The sequence below is a fragment of the Trachemys scripta genome, chromosome 3, assembly GCF_013100865.1.
Source record: "Trachemys scripta elegans isolate TJP31775 chromosome 3, CAS_Tse_1.0, whole genome shotgun sequence".
NCBI lineage: Eukaryota > Metazoa > Chordata > Testudines > Emydidae > Trachemys > Trachemys scripta.
Genome location: NC_048300.1, coordinates 75,292,941 through 75,312,298, shown reverse-complemented (window position 1 = coordinate 75,312,298; position 19,358 = coordinate 75,292,941).

Here is a 19,358-nt window from a genome sequence, read left to right as displayed (position 1 = left end):
AAATGTTCTAGATATGTGCGGGTCATCCTGTTCCCTAGTGTGATTTGGTGGTCTAGAGCAGACACCAATTTCCCATCCCTGTGCTTTATCTGATGAGACATTGATACATACGCAATCATGATCATTTTCTTCCGAGTTATCAGTGACTCCGAAACCGGTAATGCCATTTTTGACAGAGTACTACTTCCCTTCCCCCTTTGCCCATTCAATCCTTCCTAAATACGTTGTAACCAGTGATTTTTAACATTCTGGTCATGCAAATCATCCCACTAGGTTTCAGTAATCAACTAGATCACCTTTATGCTCACAAATGAGCAATTCCAACTTCTCTTGTTTGTTACCCAGGCTCCTAGGGTTGGTGTATAGGCAATTAAATATATTCTCTTCAAGTCCTTTAGTTCCTTGATTAATTTTGTTCACAACATATTGATTTTGTGCTAAATGAGTGCTCATATCTTCCCCCTTTTTACCCTCCCCTTTTGTTATTCCTGACTATTTTAGCGAGCCTGTCCCTGAGAAGATTGGTTCCCCTTCTAGTGAGGTGGAGGGCATCCAAATTGTATACATCCCCATCTTCTCATACAAGGTGGACCAATGTTTAACAAATCAAAACCCTATACCACTTATCTAGCCAGCAGTTTGCTTCCAGAATCTTTTGCCTTCTGTCTTCCTTTGTTCATGAGACCAGAAGGATCTCTGAGAAGATTGCTTGGATGTTCTTCTTCTGCATGCTTCAGAGTTCTGTAAGTCTCTATTATCTCATGAGAGAAATCTCATGACTGTGTCATTAGTATCTTTGTGAACAAATTTGATTTTCTTAGATCAAGTTAGACCAACCTGCCATCCACGCATGTGCCTGCACATTTCTCCATTCCCTTGGACCACATGGATTTTGAGCAATATCTTCCATAGTGTCTATACTGAGGACCTGGTTGTGATGGGTTCGGTCACAGAGACCCCCCACCCCCTTGGGACTGTCAGCTGGTGTGCTGAGACTACCTCTGAGCCCATTTTCTCTGCCAGTTTGGGCCTCCAGAACCCTGCCTTGTTAAGCCAGACACGCAAGCCTGCTGCAACACAGATCCAGGGTCTTAACCACGCCCCCAAAGCTGCAGACTTAACTAAAAACAGCTTAAAAAGTGCTTCTGTCTCCAGCACCCAGCCGCCCAGCTCCCAATGGGATCCAAACCCCAAATAAATCCATTTTACTCTGTATAAAGCTTATACAGGGAAAACTCATAAGTTGTCCACCCTCTATAACACTGATAGAGAGATCTGCACAGCTGTTTGCTTCCCCAGGCATTAATCACTTACTCTTGGTTAATTAATAAACAAAAGTGATTTTATTTAGTATAAAAAGTAGGATTTAAGTGATTTCAAGTAATAGAACGAGGTAAGTTACTAAGTAAAATAAATCAAAATATGCAAGGCTAACTTAATACATTAAGGTTTTAGTTACAAATACTAACTTCTGACCCTACATGTTTTTTTGGGTACAATCCTTTTCAGACCAACATTGTAGTTTATGGCCTGGGACTAGCAATCACTCATACCCCTGTAGTTACTGTCCTTTGTTCTACTTTCTTTCAGGCATCTCTTTGGGGTGGAGAGGCCATCTCTTGAGCCAGCTGAAGACAAAATGGAGAGGCTTCCAGGGCCTTTTATATTCTCTCTTGTGGCCGGAAACCCCTTTGTTCTTCTGTGCAAAATCACAGCAACAAGATGGAGTTTGTAGCCACCTGGGCAAGTCACATGTCCATGAATGATTCAGCTTTTTTGCAGACCAATACCATTGTTTTTTACATGTTAGTTTGAATGTTCCCAGGAACGCTCAGATGTGGATTGGCATCTCCCAAAGTCCATTGTTAGTTAAATACTCCCAATTACTTGAATAGCCCCTTCACAATATATTGGCCAAACATCCCTTATGTGTTTCCTATTGCAAACACTTCAACTACAAACATAAAGCCAATGCTCATAACTTCAGATATAAAAATGATACATGCATACAAATAGGATGAATATATTCAGGAGATCATAATCTTTGCAAAGATGTTACATGGCATATCTAGCACAAAGCATATTTCAATTATGTCATATTTACACTCATAAGCATATTTCCATAAACATATAGAGTGCAACATCACACTGATATCAATTGGAAATGTCTAGCTTGGTTGAATTCCTCCTTGTTCTCATCTCTCTGACAGCCTGCGATTCTCATCTATCTCCAACCATGTAGCCTCCCGCTGTGACCTCTTGCCTCTGGTGGTTATGTACTGCTAGTCTCTGTCTCCCCACCCCCTTCACTTCTTGGTGGCCACTCTTTCTTCTTTGAATCTGGAGTTCTGCTGTTCTCAAACCTGGCTGTCTAGGAACACCTCAGTTTCTCTGATTCACTGTAGCATTTCTATTTGCCCCTCCAGTCCTAGAATCTTCTCCACCAGCACAGTCACCAAACTTGCACTTCCTACACAGGAAGTCCCTTCAGGCAGGAAAGAAAATATGGCACATCTGTTACAGGTCACCACCACCATTGCTAGCCATCTGGAAACTGCACATAGAGATGAACCTGAAAGGAAAGCCTCTATCACTCCCTCTGATGCTCTCCTGTTAGTTTCCTCTGTTTGTGGCTCTCGAGTTTGCCTAGGAAGTGACTTTATACTAAGTCTCCCTGAGCTCCCTGCTGAGGCTCAGGTCTGCCTCTCCCCATCAGAAAATGATTAACCACTCAGAGATTTCGAACAGTGGGCATGATCAAAGCTCCAGGGCTCAAAGCCACACAGCCCTTTCCAAGGCATCAACAGACCTGCCTCAGCTGTTTATTCAGGGGCCCACAGCCCAGCTATGCAGCCCATACACAGAGAACAAACCGACAACCCACCAACAGACCAAAAGCACCACTCACCAGGGTTATAGGTTGTTATAAGGTGGACACCACCTCTGCCTGCCAGATTTTGAATGGGACCCAACCCAGTAGGCATACTCAGAGGCCACTAACCAGATCAGGCCCTGCACATGATTTGGGCAGCCAAACACCTATCTCCCCCCCCCCCCGTTTCTGAATCCCTCTGAGATAGGGAGGCAGCAGCACACATGATCAGAGGCAAAAACTTATGCACCAAGGGAACTTGAAAGCTTGTGAACATGTTGCAGTCCTGAAAACTTAGCTGCTGGGGGTTGAGGATCACAATTAAGCCTGAAACTGGGACTTAGGTGCATAAGCGACAGACTTAGGTGCTAAGTCTGAGGTTCAGGAGCCAAAGTACATGTGTGGGTCTGGGCCACTCTGACTTCTGAGTCCTAATAAATAGGCACAAGGCACTGCCTGCCTGGATCCAACTGCAGGATCAAGGCCTTCATTTGTGTCAACAGTAGGTTGGAGCTTCCTATTGTTATAACCTTTTGAGGAAGTGCACCCAACGCCATCTTTTATCTCAACATTATTGCTGTTAGTAAGGAAATCATGCCATCATGTTGTGACTCAACTTCTCCCCACCCCCCCAAAAAAAATTATTGACTGAATTGGACTCCGCATGGGCACAAGGTACCACCTGTGTGGATCCAATTATAGGATCAGGGTCGTATGTGGCAGATTATTAAATAGAGAAGCCTAGAACATAACGAGCTTCAGCTAGAGCATATCAGATGGGCTAGGAAGGCTGAAACTTTAATTGGTTTAAAAACTCTCTCAAACTGCTAATAAACTTAAGTGCCTGGAGTGAGCTGAAAAGTATTTTCCAGGGCCGGCTCCAGGCACCAGCTTAGCAAGCAGGTGCTTGGGGCGGCCAGTCCGGAGAGGGGCGGCAGGTCCAGCAATTTGGCGGAGGGTCCCTCACTTTTGCAATCGTGGCTTTTGGGGTGGGGGGGGAGAGTGGGGGCTGCTTGGGGCAGCAAAAACCCTGGAGCCGGCCCTGGTATTTTCCACAGAAATTAGTAATTTATGAAATTAAGCTGAGTTATTTTATTACAGTGACAAGGCAAGTACTTATTCTAGCCCTTTAACTTTGGAACTGAGCTCATAAAAATGTTGTTAATTTCCTTTAAGACTACATCTTTTGCTCTTCCAGCGAACATCAAAAAGCCTTTGAGGAGTTACATAAAAACTGCATACAGTAGAAAAAGTTGTAAAAGGGCAGAGGCAATACGAGGGGGCATATGGGTCACATGCCCTCCCAGATTTGCTGCTTGGCTTGTACTGAGCATGCTCATATGGACTGAGCTCAATAACACTGCCGAAGCCAGCTGCCCTCACTCTGCCCCCTTACTATCGGCCTGCAACAGGTCAGCTTCCATTTTGGATCTCTCCTTTATAGAGATAAGGGTTAAGCTTTCCAGACTCCTGAAGGGTAGGTTACAATTAGATGTTTACAAATATGGAGGAGGTCCTAGAGATAATTAACTCTGTAAAGACCAATAAGACCCCAAAGCCAGTTACTTTCAATCTTTTAATTAAATGGCCCAAGAGAGAACTCCACTCACTACCAGATCATACAGACATCTTTTGAATCTGATCACTTTTTCCTGATTCTGTACATATATTGCCCCAGACCACTTAAATAGTGAACTTTTTTTTCTTAATCTTTGGAATGACATGGTAATTCAATACTCTGCAATATATGCAATATATATAAGCCAGGATTTATTCAGGGGAGGAACTCTGCAGGTCACCAGAAAATGAAGTCTACTGTGTCTAATCAAATAACCTGCCCAGTCTATTGTTGTCTTTGGATGCAAAAAGGCACTGGACAAGGTAGAATGCCCCAGCTTGTTCACTGCTTCATTTGTAAAACTAGAAGCAAAGGTAATGGTGAATGGTGGTTTTTAAAATGTGCCCCTTCCTAATGAATGGGGGCTATTTCTGTAGTGGGATGGTCACTTTTCCCTTTATCTGCCCTATCACTTGACCTCCCCTGATTTAGCAATGAAAGAAAACTCCCCTAAGGAATAGAGGTGACTGGAATATATGACAAGCCTCAGCTATCTATAAAAGTCCCTCCTATTTCTCAATCCAAGACTGTTTGCTTCTGTCTGGGATAAACTTCACCCACATTTTGGGTTATAAAATAACTGTATCAAACCTAGGTCTTGCCTATAGACTTCCTCCTCCTGCCCACCAAAGCTAAGCAAGAATTATTTCATTTGTTACTTTTCAATGGGCATCTATTTTAAAATACATGGTTGTACACATAATCTTTAGCCTTCAGTAGGAACTGTAACTTCCTTGAAATATTCTATTGGTTCAGTAAGGAAATACCACCTTTTATGCAACCAGGATCAGAAGGATAAATGTTGTCCAAGATTTAGTGATAAATGTAATGGTGGATTTCGTTTTAAAGGATCTGCAGTATTCTTCTTAATTAATTAATTAGTTGTATTACCATAATGCTTAGGAGCCTTAGTCATAGACTAGGACCCTATTGTGCTAGGTGCTGTACAAACACAGGACAAAAAGGCAGTCCCTGCCCCAAGGAGTTTACAATTAAGACAAGTGTGAGTTTTAAAGTGATGACTACTGCTTTAACCACAAAGAAGGCAGGTTTTCCACATGGCTTGTGTTATACTGAATATGAAAGTGTGGGGTTGTTAGCAAATAGTTTGAGTCTGAACCCCAGGGGAGCAATAAATTCGTGTTTCAATATCTATGATCAATAAAAACAAGTGACTTATCCAATAAAAAGAACTGGGCAGCAAGATAGGAAACCCGTGAGACTTGGAATTAAGTTTGTGGTATTGATCTTTTCTTTTATTTATGTATTTTATTTATTTTGGACTAGGCTTATTAAATCAGCTCCAACTTGATCCTTTTTACTGAATAACAAAGGAAGAGTTGTGGCAAGGAGCAACTTCCTTAGCTCTGTTAGAGGCAATGATCAGGGATTAGTGATTGCTGAACACCTATTTTGATTTTATCATCATATAGCAAAGAAGCATAGATTACTTTTTTTGTGAAGGGATACTCTTATGATCATTCTCTCACCTTCCACAATATTTACTTTTCTTCAGGTATTGCACAGTATATTGACTAGGTTATTCTATGCTGATGGAAAATGTGTGCTAAATTCCAATACGTGGCCTTTTGGATTCTGAGGACATCACAGGCCAGATTCTCCACTCTGCCAAGTTTACTTCATACAGTAGGTGAGTGGTGGAACTGGGAATAGGATTCAAGTCTCCTGATTCTTAGTCCAGTGTTGTACTCACTAGACACCATTGTCTCTCAAAATCTAATATTTTCAGTGATATCTGCCTGAGCAGTGCCAAATAAACGGTTAGGGGCACGTACTTGAATGTTTGGTAGGCCTAAGCAGCAGACAAAATAGTTACTGGATTTAATGTATTTAAAATTCATTTCTCCAGTACAGCCAAAGAGTGTGTGCAGGGGAAAGGGTGCTATTAAAATGCAAATACTGTTCTATGTATATATGGCTTGGAAGAAACATCACCATGCATTTGAGTATACCACAACTTTATGTATAGAGGATTATCAAATTTACATAGAGTGAAAATTTGAGGCATTTGACACATGCAAGAAGGTAACTTCAACTAGACTTCACAAGAATGAATTGGAGTGTTGCAGCTGTCTTGGTCTTCTGACTGCCCAGTGAATCAACATGGCCCAATAAAAACTTATTAATAGTCAAATATCTACAAGAAGCCTTGTTAGTATAAAATGTACAATATTCAAGCCAGACTGTCTCACTTACCAGTGAGACATTACTTTACCACCCTTCAGTGTCTGCCATCAAGGACAATTTAAAAATACTTCATAGTAATTCTAGCTTGTGATATCATTTAGATAAATCCATAATGTAGTTGCAGCTTTCACTACACATCCCATGTAGTAGCATTAGAAAAATGTGTATAGTGGGGGTGGTGAAAGCCATTGAACAAGCTTTGCAAACCCTGGATATGATGGAAACCACTTCAAGGCAAGAGATGCTGCAGCACCCAAGGACCCCTAGTTCCAGCCCCCTTGATCCCATGAAGAAAGATGACTGATACATCTTTCATTGTAGAACACAGAGTGAGGTTTCTAAGGCCTGCCTCTTCGCTAGTGGCTTCTTCAACAGCAGAAACGTTTATTTTGGTTTTGACAGCTAACTTAGCAGTTTCAACAAAGGCTGAATAAGTAAAGTTGGTTAGGGGGAGGGCTGTTTTCCAGGGTAATCCTCCAAGGGTAAAGTTTTGAATGCAGCAAATAAATACCAATGAGCTTTTCTTTTCTGTTCTGTTCTTCTTTTTTTTCCTTTATCTGATGCTTATTCCAAGATAATACTGTGGATTTGTGTTGTGTCAGTAGTTCTCCTATAAATACTTGTGGGGTTTTTTTTTGTTTTTTTTTTTTGGAGTTTCTAACTCAACTGTTTTGGTGTTTTTGTTTTTGTTTTTTAAAAGAATGCATGAGGTTGCAATTTGATGATTTGAGTCTTAGCCTAGCAACATATTTACTTAAAAATAATCATAATATTCATAAAACCCTGTGTACACAGTGGAGTGTTAAATTGTTTTTGATGAGGATAGTTTAGATTGTCTTACTACTCCTCAAAAACAGATTAGTTATTTAATATGAAATGTTGCAGGTTCTGTAAACTTAATTTAGACTTCTGGTGGTTGTGTGGGTTTTTGGGACTCTTTTGGTTTTTTACAGTTCATAAAGATTGAAAATCAACTCTTTTTTTATATGTGATATGAATATGAGGCACTGTGATCTAAGGAACTGAGTATAGGAATTGGGAGGTCCTATGTTCTAAGCCTACTTCTTGAACTGACTTGCTCTTTGGCCTTGAGGGAGTCCCTTCATACCTCTGTCCCTATCTACATATTTTAAAAAAGCATAATACCTATTTCACATGGCTTCTGTGAAGACTTAATGTCATTGTAAATGCTAAGTATTGTATTCAGAAAAGCTGTACAAAACTTGGTAGAGTTGGTCTGAAGGTTTCCTGAGAATTCTTTTTTTTTTTTTTTTTTTTTTTTTTGTGATGAGCTGTACGGGTTCATAATCTCAGTCACTTTGTGGGTATTGTTTGAATCAGTCCAAAAGATGTAAGTGAAATTTGTCTTAAACAGTTGTGTTTTGCCTGGTTTGATGCTAAAGCCCTGGACTTCTGTTAGGTATTTGATACAATACTACACTGGAAATTATTAGTGAATTTAAAGAAGATGGGGATAAGTATAAGTACTGTGAGGTGAATAAGGAATTGGCTAAGGGAGAAAGACAACAGGTTGTGCTGAAGGGTGAACTGCAGGACAGAAGAAAGGTTACAAGTGGATTTCCTCAAGCATCGGTCTTGGGACCAATTTTATTCAATATTTTTATTAATGACCTTAGCACAAAAAGGAGCATGCTAATGACATTTGCTGGTGATACAAAGTTGGGAGACATCATCAATACAGCAGAGAATCCGAGTGCTATACAAGAAGATCTGGATTACCTTGAGGACTGAAGTAATAGAAATGGAACGAAATTCAATAGTATAAAGTGAAAGGTCATGCACTTAAGGTCTAATAAGAATTTCTGCTATAGATCGGGTACTCATCAGTTGGAAGTTGAAGAGGAAGAGAGATACTTGGGTGTGTTGGTTGATCACAGGATGAAGATGAGCCACCAATGTGATGCAGCTGCAAAAAAGGCACATGTGATCCTAGGATGTATCAGGAGAGGCATTTTCAGAATAGAAAGTATTAATGCCATTGTATAAGGCACTGGTAAGACCTCATTTGGAATATGGTGTACAGTTCTGATTGACCATGTTCAAGGAAGTTGAATTCAAACTGGAGCAGGTGCAGAGAAGAGCTACAAAGATGATCAAAGGAATGGAGAGCCTATCTTATGAGAAGTATCAGAGGGGTAGCCGTGTTAGTCTGGATCTGTAAAAAGCAACAAAGAGGCCTGTGGCACCTTATAGACTAACAGAAGTATTAGAGCAAAAGCTTTCATGAGTGAATACCCACTTGCGTCTGACGAAGTGGCTATTCACCCACGAAAGCTTATGCTCCAATAATTCTGTTAGTCTATAAGGTGCCAAAGGACTCTTTGTTGCTATCTTATGAGAGAAGACTGGCTTGGCTTGTTTAGCCTAGAAAAACACAGGCTAAGAGGCGATATGATTGCTCTTAATATATACATGCAGCAGGAGGTAAACACCAGGGAAGGTGAAGAGCTATTTAAGCTAAAGTACAATGTTGGCACAAGAACAAATGGGTATAAACTGGGCATGAACTCATTTAGGCTGGGAACTAGAAGGTGGTTCCTAACCATCAGGGAACCGAGATTCTGCAACAGCCTCCCAATAGGAGTTGTGAGGGCAAACAACATAATTAGTTTTAAGAGAGAACTGGACAAATTTTATGAGTGGGGATTGATTGTTTGGGGTTGCTTGTGATGGGGGAGGGAGAAAGGGCACAGCAGTTCTAAAGTGTTATGCTTCAGGGCTTCAGTCATTCATCTGCAAGTGTCTGGGGGGGAAATCCCTTCCTATCTATCCTGGCTTTTCCCCTCTCCTTTCTCTGAAGCATCAGAGATGGCCACAGCTGGATATGGGACAGGTGGATTGCTGCTCTGAGGTGGCTTTGAGCATTCTTTTTCTCATACGCTTGACTATCTGGTTCTTGCTCACATGCTCAGAGTCTAACCGATCACCATATATGTGGGATCAGGAAAGAATTTCCCCAAGTCATATTGGCAGAGGCCTTGGGATTTTTACACCTTCCTCTGCAGTGTGGAGTGCAGGTCATTGCTGGGATCACCTGTGTATCTCTTAATTCCCTATTAAGGAATATTGCTATTGCAGGGGCCTCAGACATTGGTACACTTTGGTCTCTCCTATTTTCTGCCTATGGTGCACAATAGTCTAGTCTCCTGAGGGCTATGCTGCTTTGGTCTGGTTTTAGTTGTTGGGTTTGGTGTGCAGGTGCTGGATGGTGTTGGTGGCTTGTGGTGATGTACAGGAGGTCAGACTGGATGATCTGGTGGTCCCGTCTGGCCTTAAACTCTGACTCTGTTTTTTTGCACAATCCTGTCTCATTCATCCTCCATTCTGTGCACTGGGGGTCTGATCCAAAATGTATTGAAGTCAATGGAAATACTCCCATTGACTTTAATGGACTTTAGATCAGGCCTTGAATGAGGTTGGTGTCTTGCAGAAATAATGTCATGAAATTAAAGACTGTATCACAATGCATACAGATAAGGGGACCGAATTAAAGTTGCATGTGCTGTCTTAATTTTGACACTTCTGAACTCTTGAGCATTTGACTTTGCAACCTTAGCATTCATTTGATGTATTTTTTTTTCCCTAATAGAATCTAGATGTAAACCTGGCTACTAACATTGGAGAGCAATTAGAGAATACAGATGGTGATTTCCCAACTGCTACTACTGCTGTTCCCAGGCTGGTTTCGATAGTAATTGTGAATGTCACTTACTGGCTGAGTAGACAAAGTAAAATGTTTGGCAGCCATACCAGCTTCTCCAAATTTGTTTGGCTCATTGTTCACATCAATATAATTAAAATTGAACTCCATAGTTTTGAAGCTGGCATTAGAATGCTTAAACCCATAAACTTGGTGGGTTTGACTTCTTTAAAATTAGCTGGCTAAAGCATTTAAAATCCAAACTACAGGTCCCTGATGTAGGAAAGCATCCCTATTCACAGTAGAACTTAAGCATGTTTAAGTCCATCTATATTCAGGATTGCACTTAAGCATGTATATGCGCTTTCCTAAATCAGAGCCATAGATTATTAGACTGGCTAGATACTAAACAAATTGTCACTGTGACATCCAGGGTACAATCTAGACTAGTGAGTAGCTGTGTCACCCCGCCCTTTAACCCGGGATGCCCTTTATATTGCTTTGCTATTATCGCCTCTGCTCCTGAGCTGCTAACAAACAGCCTCCAGCATGTAAGTCACTCCGTCATGTCTGAGTGTGACTGCAACCTGCCAGCATGAATTACACTGCAGGGTGACCCCAACACACTCCCAGTCTCAGATCTTCCCCCCACAAAGGTATGTCTTGTACTATCCAGCCCTCTCCTGGACAACAGAAGCTCTCATAAAGTCCGTCATTTTATTATTAGAAATAATATGCACAAATTCTGTTATCCCAAGTGGAGGTTCCCAAATACTTCAATTCAAACACACTGGTTTAGATAAAACAATAAAGCAAGCTTATTAAATACAAAGAGAGAAATTTTAAGTGAATACAAGTAATAAGGCAGAAAAGTCAGACATGGTTACAAGAAAAATAAATACAAATAAAACACAACTAATGGCTAACTTAAACTGTTAATTTTTTCTCACCACATGTTCTCAGCTGTTTTTACCAGCCAAACTTCTTAGGCCAGGGCCTCTTCCTCTGTATAATGTCTACTTCCTTTGTTCCTTCTGGTACAGTGAATTGATGAACAGAGCGCGCGAGTGAGAAAGGGTGCCTTTGCAGAGGCGATGCATAGGGGATGCATGCAGGAGTCAAGTGCCCCCCCCCCAAACATTGGCCTGGCAGGGAGGAAGAGGGGTTCTGTTCTTCTCTTCCTGTGCCTCCCCCCGGCATGTTTTGCCACTCTGCCAGCTCAGCTGCCAGGGAGTGGGACAGAGCCACTTCTGCCTGAGAGAGCCTGGCTGGGAGGCCGTGGCGGCCTGCTACCTGCCTGGGTGTGGCTGTCAGGGGCAGGGGCCGAGCATGACACGGGTAGAGAGGGATCCAGGTCGCCTGAGGATTTCAGAAAAATTGCAAACATTTCCCCCTTATTTTAATATTTGAACTTTCCAAATTTGAAAAACTGCCTGGTTCTGCTCCCATGGTCTCTTATCTATGCCGCTGACTCACTGGGAGACTTTGGGCAAAATGCTTTGATATACCTTCTAATGGATTGGGGGCATGGGAGAAGGATGAAGGCACAGAGTCTCATTCTTCCTCTGAGTCCTAACTTGATAAGGAGCAGGGTAATTTCTCTCCTTAGTGCAAAGCATACTAGGGAAAGGGGCCAGCACACATACTGTGTCACTGAAGATACTCTGGCTAACAGGATGTGGACCAGTCTGCTATTCCAAGGATGCAAAATGCTCCTACTTAAACCAGCAGCAAAGTGTACAACCGCATATCTTCTAGATCTCTGCCGTGGAATCCTGCAATGGCCAATAGGATTCCTGTATCAGAGGACACATCTGCCAGCATCTATGTTTTCGCTTTATAATACCCCCCAGCTTCAGAGGGGTGGTGAGGGTGAAGTGTTTGTTCTGGTATTTTGAGAGCCTATTGTTATGAATCTTCTGATAAGGCATTTTGGTAACTACTCAGCAAATGGAAGCAAAGATCTACTGAAGATCACTTCAGATTTTGTTACACGGTGAGGTGGTAGTACTGCCTGTAGATAAGTTGCTGGACATTTGCCATTATGATACCTTACTTTCAGTTTCTTAAAATTATTTGCCAAACTTTAACTGTTCAGGCGGAGATAGTCCGTGCTGAATATCTGCCTCAGGGTGAATCTTTTTTTGGAAAGTTTCAGCCAGAATTGTTCATCCATTTCAGAGAATGTGTGTGGTGTTCAGTAATCACTCTGGGCCCAAGGGGCTTGAAAGAAATCTTCTGTATTCGGTGACATAGTTCCCAACTGTCTCTGCATCCAGACAATGGGCTTCTGCTGTGCACCTCCCACAGGCTTCCTGTCTGGGATGCTAACCTATTTAAAGTTAATTCCCAACATTGCAATAAGGTTCGGGAAAAATATGTTTTTGTCAATTTAAAAAATTCTAACCACTATTTCACTGAGAAGCTTCTAATGCCCCCAGGCGTTGGAGCAAGGGTTTGAAATTTGGTCGGGAGTTGGCTTTTATGAAGGATGTGCCTTTTGTGTTCCCATGAAAAATGGCCCAATTTTGGCCAAGTTATAAATCTTTAAAAAATTGGTTTGCACATGCTCAATAGAGATTTGTTAGAGTTTGGCAGCTAAATTCTCCAAAGATTCCATGTACGCTGAGTGTGTTCCATCCCAGGGCTGCAGGGGCTGAACTGGACTTTCCCTGCAATTACTGCTGAAATACCAGAGCTGAGAACAGGGAGACTCTCTCTCCTGTGCTCTCAATGCTTCTCTCAATTCAGCCCCATTGTGCCCATATATTATGATAGTCTTTAATTACACGATCTCATACTATTTTTTTTTGCAGGATCCCTTCCTCATTAAGTGCACAAGATGGCCTGCTCTGGGGTTGAATCAGGGTTGTGTAATGAAGTATACTAGCTGTAGGGCCTCTGCTACATGCGTTACGGCAGTTGGGTGGCATGTAGTGAATGAGACCGAAGACTGTAGGAAGAGGAAGGATGGTTTCATGGCTAAGGCAGTCAATTGCTGCCCTGGAGAACTTGATTCCATCCCCGCCTCTTCTGCAGAGTTCCTATGTGATGGTAGGCTAGTTACTCAAACAAAACTTTTCACAGGTGGTCACTAAGGGCTTGTCTTCCCTACCGGAGTAAGTCGACACAAGTTACGGCTACTCCAGTTACGTGGATAATATAGCTGGAGTTGATGCAACTTAGGTTGACTTACCCCGGTGTCTTCACTGTGCTGAGTCGACAGGAGACACTTTCCGGTCCACTTCCCTTACTCTTCTCGGAGAGCACTCTGCCATCGATTTAGCGGGTCTTCACTAGACCCACTAAATCAAATCCCTGCTGTATCGACTGCAGCAGTGTCAATCTCTCCGTAGTGAAGACCAGCCCTCAGTGTCTGTTCCTTATTTCCTGGGTGCCCAGCTTGAGACTCTGGGATCTGATTCACAGAAGTGCTGAGAACTTGCAGTTGCATCTGAAGTCTGTGGGAGGTGTGCTATAAAATGCTAAGTACCCTCAAAAATCAGGCCCTGGGTACCTCAGATCTTTAATCTGTGTGCCTCAGTTCCCCTTACCTCGCAGGGTTGTTAGGAAAATAAATCCACTAATATTTGTGAAGCCTTCAGATGCTATACTTACAACCAAAGCAGAAGCTGAATAAATCCAGTGAATTAAGGTTTATTGCCACACAACAAACGAGAATAAAACAAAATATTTAATAATTGCTCATTAAGTTAGCCCAGTCTATTCTGTGCACTGAATGAGGCAGGGGTCCTGTGGAAAAAATAGTATGTGATCATGTAGCAAAAGACTGTTCCAGAATATAGTCACACAAGGGGGTTGAATTAAAGTTGCATGGGCAATATTAATTCTGGTATTCCTAACTTTGGACTGCTTGACTTTGCCATCCTAATGCTCTTTTAATGTTTTCTGAGCATAATTAGCCTGAAGTCCAATTCCCCAGTTCCAGTACTGATCTGTCACTGCCACATCAATTGCCTGAGAATGAATTAAATCCCTGCCTGAGCAAGAAACAAAATCTACAGTGACTGTCTGGGATATGCAAGGCCAACACTTCACACATTCGGCCTCCTGCTTGGTGGATTTACTGTGCCTCTAAACTCTGCTGCTACTGCTTCACGATAGTCTCTTATGAAGCAAGAAATTGTGGCCAGATTTTATAAGTGTGCTTTCAGCTGAAGTCTGCCAGATAGCTAGGCTTGTGTTTATAAATTCTCTTGAAAAGGTAAAAAGGTTAATGTTACGTCCCTTATTAATTAAAATATATTAAAGAGCCATAAAAACTATGGAAAATCAATGATATAGTTTGAGTACCCAGCTGCTCTGGTGCTTACACAAACATGAAATAACTTGAGCAAATCACATAATGTACTTCTTGAAAATGTGACTTTTGTCCCTTCCTTTCGTATATGACTGAGACTGTCATAGCTCTTTAGCTTCATATACTCAGATAATGCAGGTTGAATAAAAGGTTGTTTTTCGCTCTATGCAAAGCCCCTGATGGGGGAGGAAAAGGAGTTCTCTTCAAATAATAATGCTACTTGTTCAGAGGCAGGGCAGTCCCGTGTACTGCATGTATTGCTGTGAGTTAGGAACTCCAGAGCCATCCTAATCCTATGGAACTGACTTGCTGCATGGCTTTAACTTCTTTGTGCTATACTTTCCACATTTATAAAATGGACTGATCTTTCCTGCCTCCCTAGGGATTTGTGGAGATTAATTTAGATAAGGCCTGACCCAAAGCCAGACTTCTGATGTCTCCAATGGACTCTGGGTCAGGACACTTCAGTGCTTGAAAAGCACTTGATAGTTATTTCCAAAGTGTTAATTTGACCTAGATTTTTACTATGGGAGTCTCAAGACAGAGTGAACTTTCCATTGGGTTCCAAACTAAGCCCCATCCTATAAAGAGGAGCCATGAAAAGTGAGACTGTCCTTCAAAATTAGTCTGCATGTTACTAAATATCCCACATCTAGTTTGAGCACCACTCTGAACAACCCAGGGTTCGTTCCAGCCACACATCCCAGAGATTAGTTCTTATTGAGCCTTTAGAAAATTTGTTCGGAAGTACAAATGCGATGAGCTGGGGATTGGTGCTCTTAATAAATATTAGTATTTTCATTCAATCTAGGTTCTGACCATATGGTGATGGGTTCAGTGAATCACATGAAAGATCGTACCCACTTGAGCACTACATTTGTTCCCAGCTCCCAAACAGATTTTGGGACTTGCATGGAAGTCATGTATTTGGAGCTGTAACTGATCAAATACCATTAATGGCAAATACCACGCTTATAAAGTAGCCAATTGTTACTTTAAGGAACAAAGCTAATCTCATCATTTCTCCATGGGTTTCATCAACATCCTACAGCTTTCTATATAGATCTGTATGAACATCTTATCAGCAGTCATTGTGAAGTTCTCACTCCACTTTGCCAATTTACTCTTGTTACTGGAATGTAAAATATGCCACAGCAACATTCTTCATATATAGAATAATAAAGTACACACTTGTTTGTCATGAGAGGGACTATACATGTGCCCAAGGAGCTGTAAAATTTTACAGCTTTTATTTTAACTAATATTTTAACTATTTTACCAGCAGGAACAATGAGTGTGTGTTGCAGTATACATTACAGTGCTGGAGCGGGGTTGCAATGGATGGGGAGGGATACGATGTTCTTCCTAGGTGATTCTCACACATCCTCTGAAAAGGTCTAAAATCACCTATGCCTTTGAGGCAGGCATATTGAGCAACTAACCAGGCTGACAGAGTCTCTTTAAATCCCATTTAGAACATCTCCAGATTCCTTCTACTTGCTGACCAGTTTCTGTCCCCTTTGACTAGTGAAGACTCATTCTCTCTCTCTCTCTCTTTTTTTTTTTTTTTTTTTAATACAGGATGAGCATTATAACAAGAAGCCTGGGTCTGGTGTTTATAGCTTTGGGATGTGTAGAAGCACTGTTACTGGTCTGCATGAAGGAGTATGTAATCCATAAAATAACAGCCCCAGACTTATGTTTTAAAACAAGTCAGAATAGACTTCAGCAACTTTTAGAATAGGTGGGTTTTTATGCTGAGTTTTTAAATAATTGCTTGAATATTAAGGGAGCCATTCTAGTCACATTGCAAGGGTTTGTCTCACTACAACCACCAATATATCAGGGACCTACCTACTCCATGACCTTCTGACACTTGTAATACATTGGGCAGGTGAACTGCACTGCAGCCTTGGACAATAGCAGGGCTACTGCATGCTTTTGGTTGCCTTTTAAAACATGGTAAGTTCTGTCTGCACTACAACAGGGGACCCCATCACATATTACAGTGTTTATAGTCAAAGGAAGGATGGAGGAAGCTTCATCCTGCCAATCTGTAATAGAAGGGTGGTTTAGCCCAGTGGTGAAAGTAAGGCGGTACAGGCTGGTATGGTGTACCAGTAAAAAGTGGCCACCAGTATTGGCACATACCCAGCTGACTTTAAAGTGCTGCCCCTTTTGCACCCCCCGGCGGCAGATGAAGCCCTGGGCAGCGCAGGCCAGGCAGCGCGGATGGGCTGGCTGGGGGACACTAACCCCCCACACCAAGCCCACCCCTTCTGCCCAAGGCCCCTGTACCGGTAAGTCTAAGGCTTTACTTTCACTCCTGGTTTAGCCTAGTGCTGGGCTGTTGAGACTGAGTTGGTTAAAAGATTAAAAGGAAAAAGAAATGGCAGATCCCAAATGGCTCACCTAAAAATTACTGTAAACAAAAGGCATGAGAGTAAGTATAGTTCAAAAAATTGAAAGGAAAATGTAAACAAATCTTGGGCTAAATTATGTCTTCGTCTGTAGAAAGCTGATCTCCAATGGCAAAAGTGCTGCTTGAGGGGTGTGGTGTTTGCAAAGAACAAGGAAAATGCAATTTTTGCCTCCCCAGAAGGTCAGATCCTCTGAGGTGCTAGGTGTCTTCAGTTCCTATTGAAAGAAGCTGGTGCTGAGGGTATGCAGCTGTTTACAGGAGAGGATCCATATTGAGCAATGAACATGGCCTTTCTACCCTGCAGATATCCTGAGATCAGTGGGGAAAGGCAATAGTTCTCATCTCTGGGAGCCACCCCCTGATTCTTTATAAAGCACAGTACAAATATTTAAAGCAGTGAACCTGCTGGTGCATAAAACAATTTGATGGGTGCCAGACAGAGATTCATTCCAAAAATATATTTTAAAAAGGGGAAGAAAAATCTTTATGCTGGTTGGGTGTTTGTGTTTTATGGCTTCATCATGTCAAGTCACTGTGGAAAAACATGTCAAAACATTTCTGGAAATTCAAGGAGTCCATATATCATGTTGACATGACAATACATGTTCCTAAACATCACTATGAATGCAGCTGCAAATAGGAAGAGTGACTGTCAAAACCTCTCTCATGTAGGATATATAGTTAGACAATTTACAGAAATGACATACGTACTGGTATTTCTGAATGTACATGTAGGTTCATTTAGAAATGAGAGCATATCCTGCTTTTAGAGGAACCACTTTTCCTTTCTTTCTGGAAATGTGATGTTACTGTATTCTTGACAGAATAAACACATCTTCTAGGAATATTCCAGGGACATCGTTGGCATCTTTAGTCATCCCAGTTGTATTTTTTCCAACTGAATTGTAGAACTGTCCTTTGCAGTAACCTTGAATGGAGGTTTTTTAGTTCCAAATGTAAAATTCACTACTTCAACTTTAACAACAAGGAGTCTGGTGGCACCTTAAAAACTAACAGATTTATTTGGGCATAAGCTTTCGTGGGTAAAAAAACCCACTTCTTCAGATGCATTGACTTTGCTTTCCCACATAGCAACAGAGAACATTATCTACTCTAATCGCTATAGAAAAGAATGACGAATACTGTTTCTATAGAAATCTATGGCAGGAATATAATTCAGTAATACTGCAGGATGGTTCAAGAACCGTATAGACATTTCAGTAGATTTCTAGTAGTAATTTCTATAGAAAGTTTTGGTTTCATCCTTAATGCATTCCATAGGAATCTTCTCTAAATTGACTAAAAATGCCAACCTAAAAGAATCCTTATTTAGCCTGAGCTTCACCTGAAGCAGACCTTTCATTCAATTAACTCCTTCCTCCTCTTAATGTTCCTTTAGCAACCTCTATGCGGTTTTCTAGATACAGTCCTATTCAAAAGTCAAAAGTGACTAATGGACAAATACCAGGTTTATTTTTAACTGTTTGCTGGAATATCCCATTTGGAATTTTTAATTTTTTAGATTTTAAATAATCATTATTGAGGGCACAGAAGCACTGGACTTTATGTAAACAAAAAAAGGGAAACAAAATTATACGGCTGGAAATGATGATGAAGAGAGAAAAGGCAGGTTCAGGGCTAGGGGGAATTCTAATTTAATCTCATAGTTTTTTAAATCCAGAAGGGACCGTTAGTCTGAACTCCTGCATATCACAGTTCATTCCATGCCATCCAATTACCCCTGTACTGCGCCCAAAAACTCATGTGCTGACCAAAGCATATCTTCCAGAAAAGCATCCAGTCTTGGATTCTCCATTGCGTGAAGACATCAAGCATGGTAGTTTTTGTTCCAGTGATTAATCGACTGTTAAAAATTTGTGTCTTAGTTCTGATTAAAATTTGTCTGGCTTCAGCTTCCAGCCACTGATCCTTCTTATGCTTTTCTTTGCTAGATTAAAAAGCCCTTTAATACCTGGTATTTTCTCCCTGTCAAGATACTATCCACTGTAATGAAGTCACCTCTAAATCTTTGATGAGCTAAGCCAGGGGTGGCCAACCTGAACTTGAGAAGGAGCCAGAATTTACCAATGTACATTGCCAAAGAGCCACAGTAATACGTCAGCAGCCTCCCCTCAGCTCCCCCCCAACACTCCTAGCACCTCCCACCCACCAGCAGCCCCATTGATCAGTGCCTCCCTCCTCCCTTCCCATACCTCCCGATCAGCTGTTTCGTGGCATGCAGGAGGGTCGGGGGGG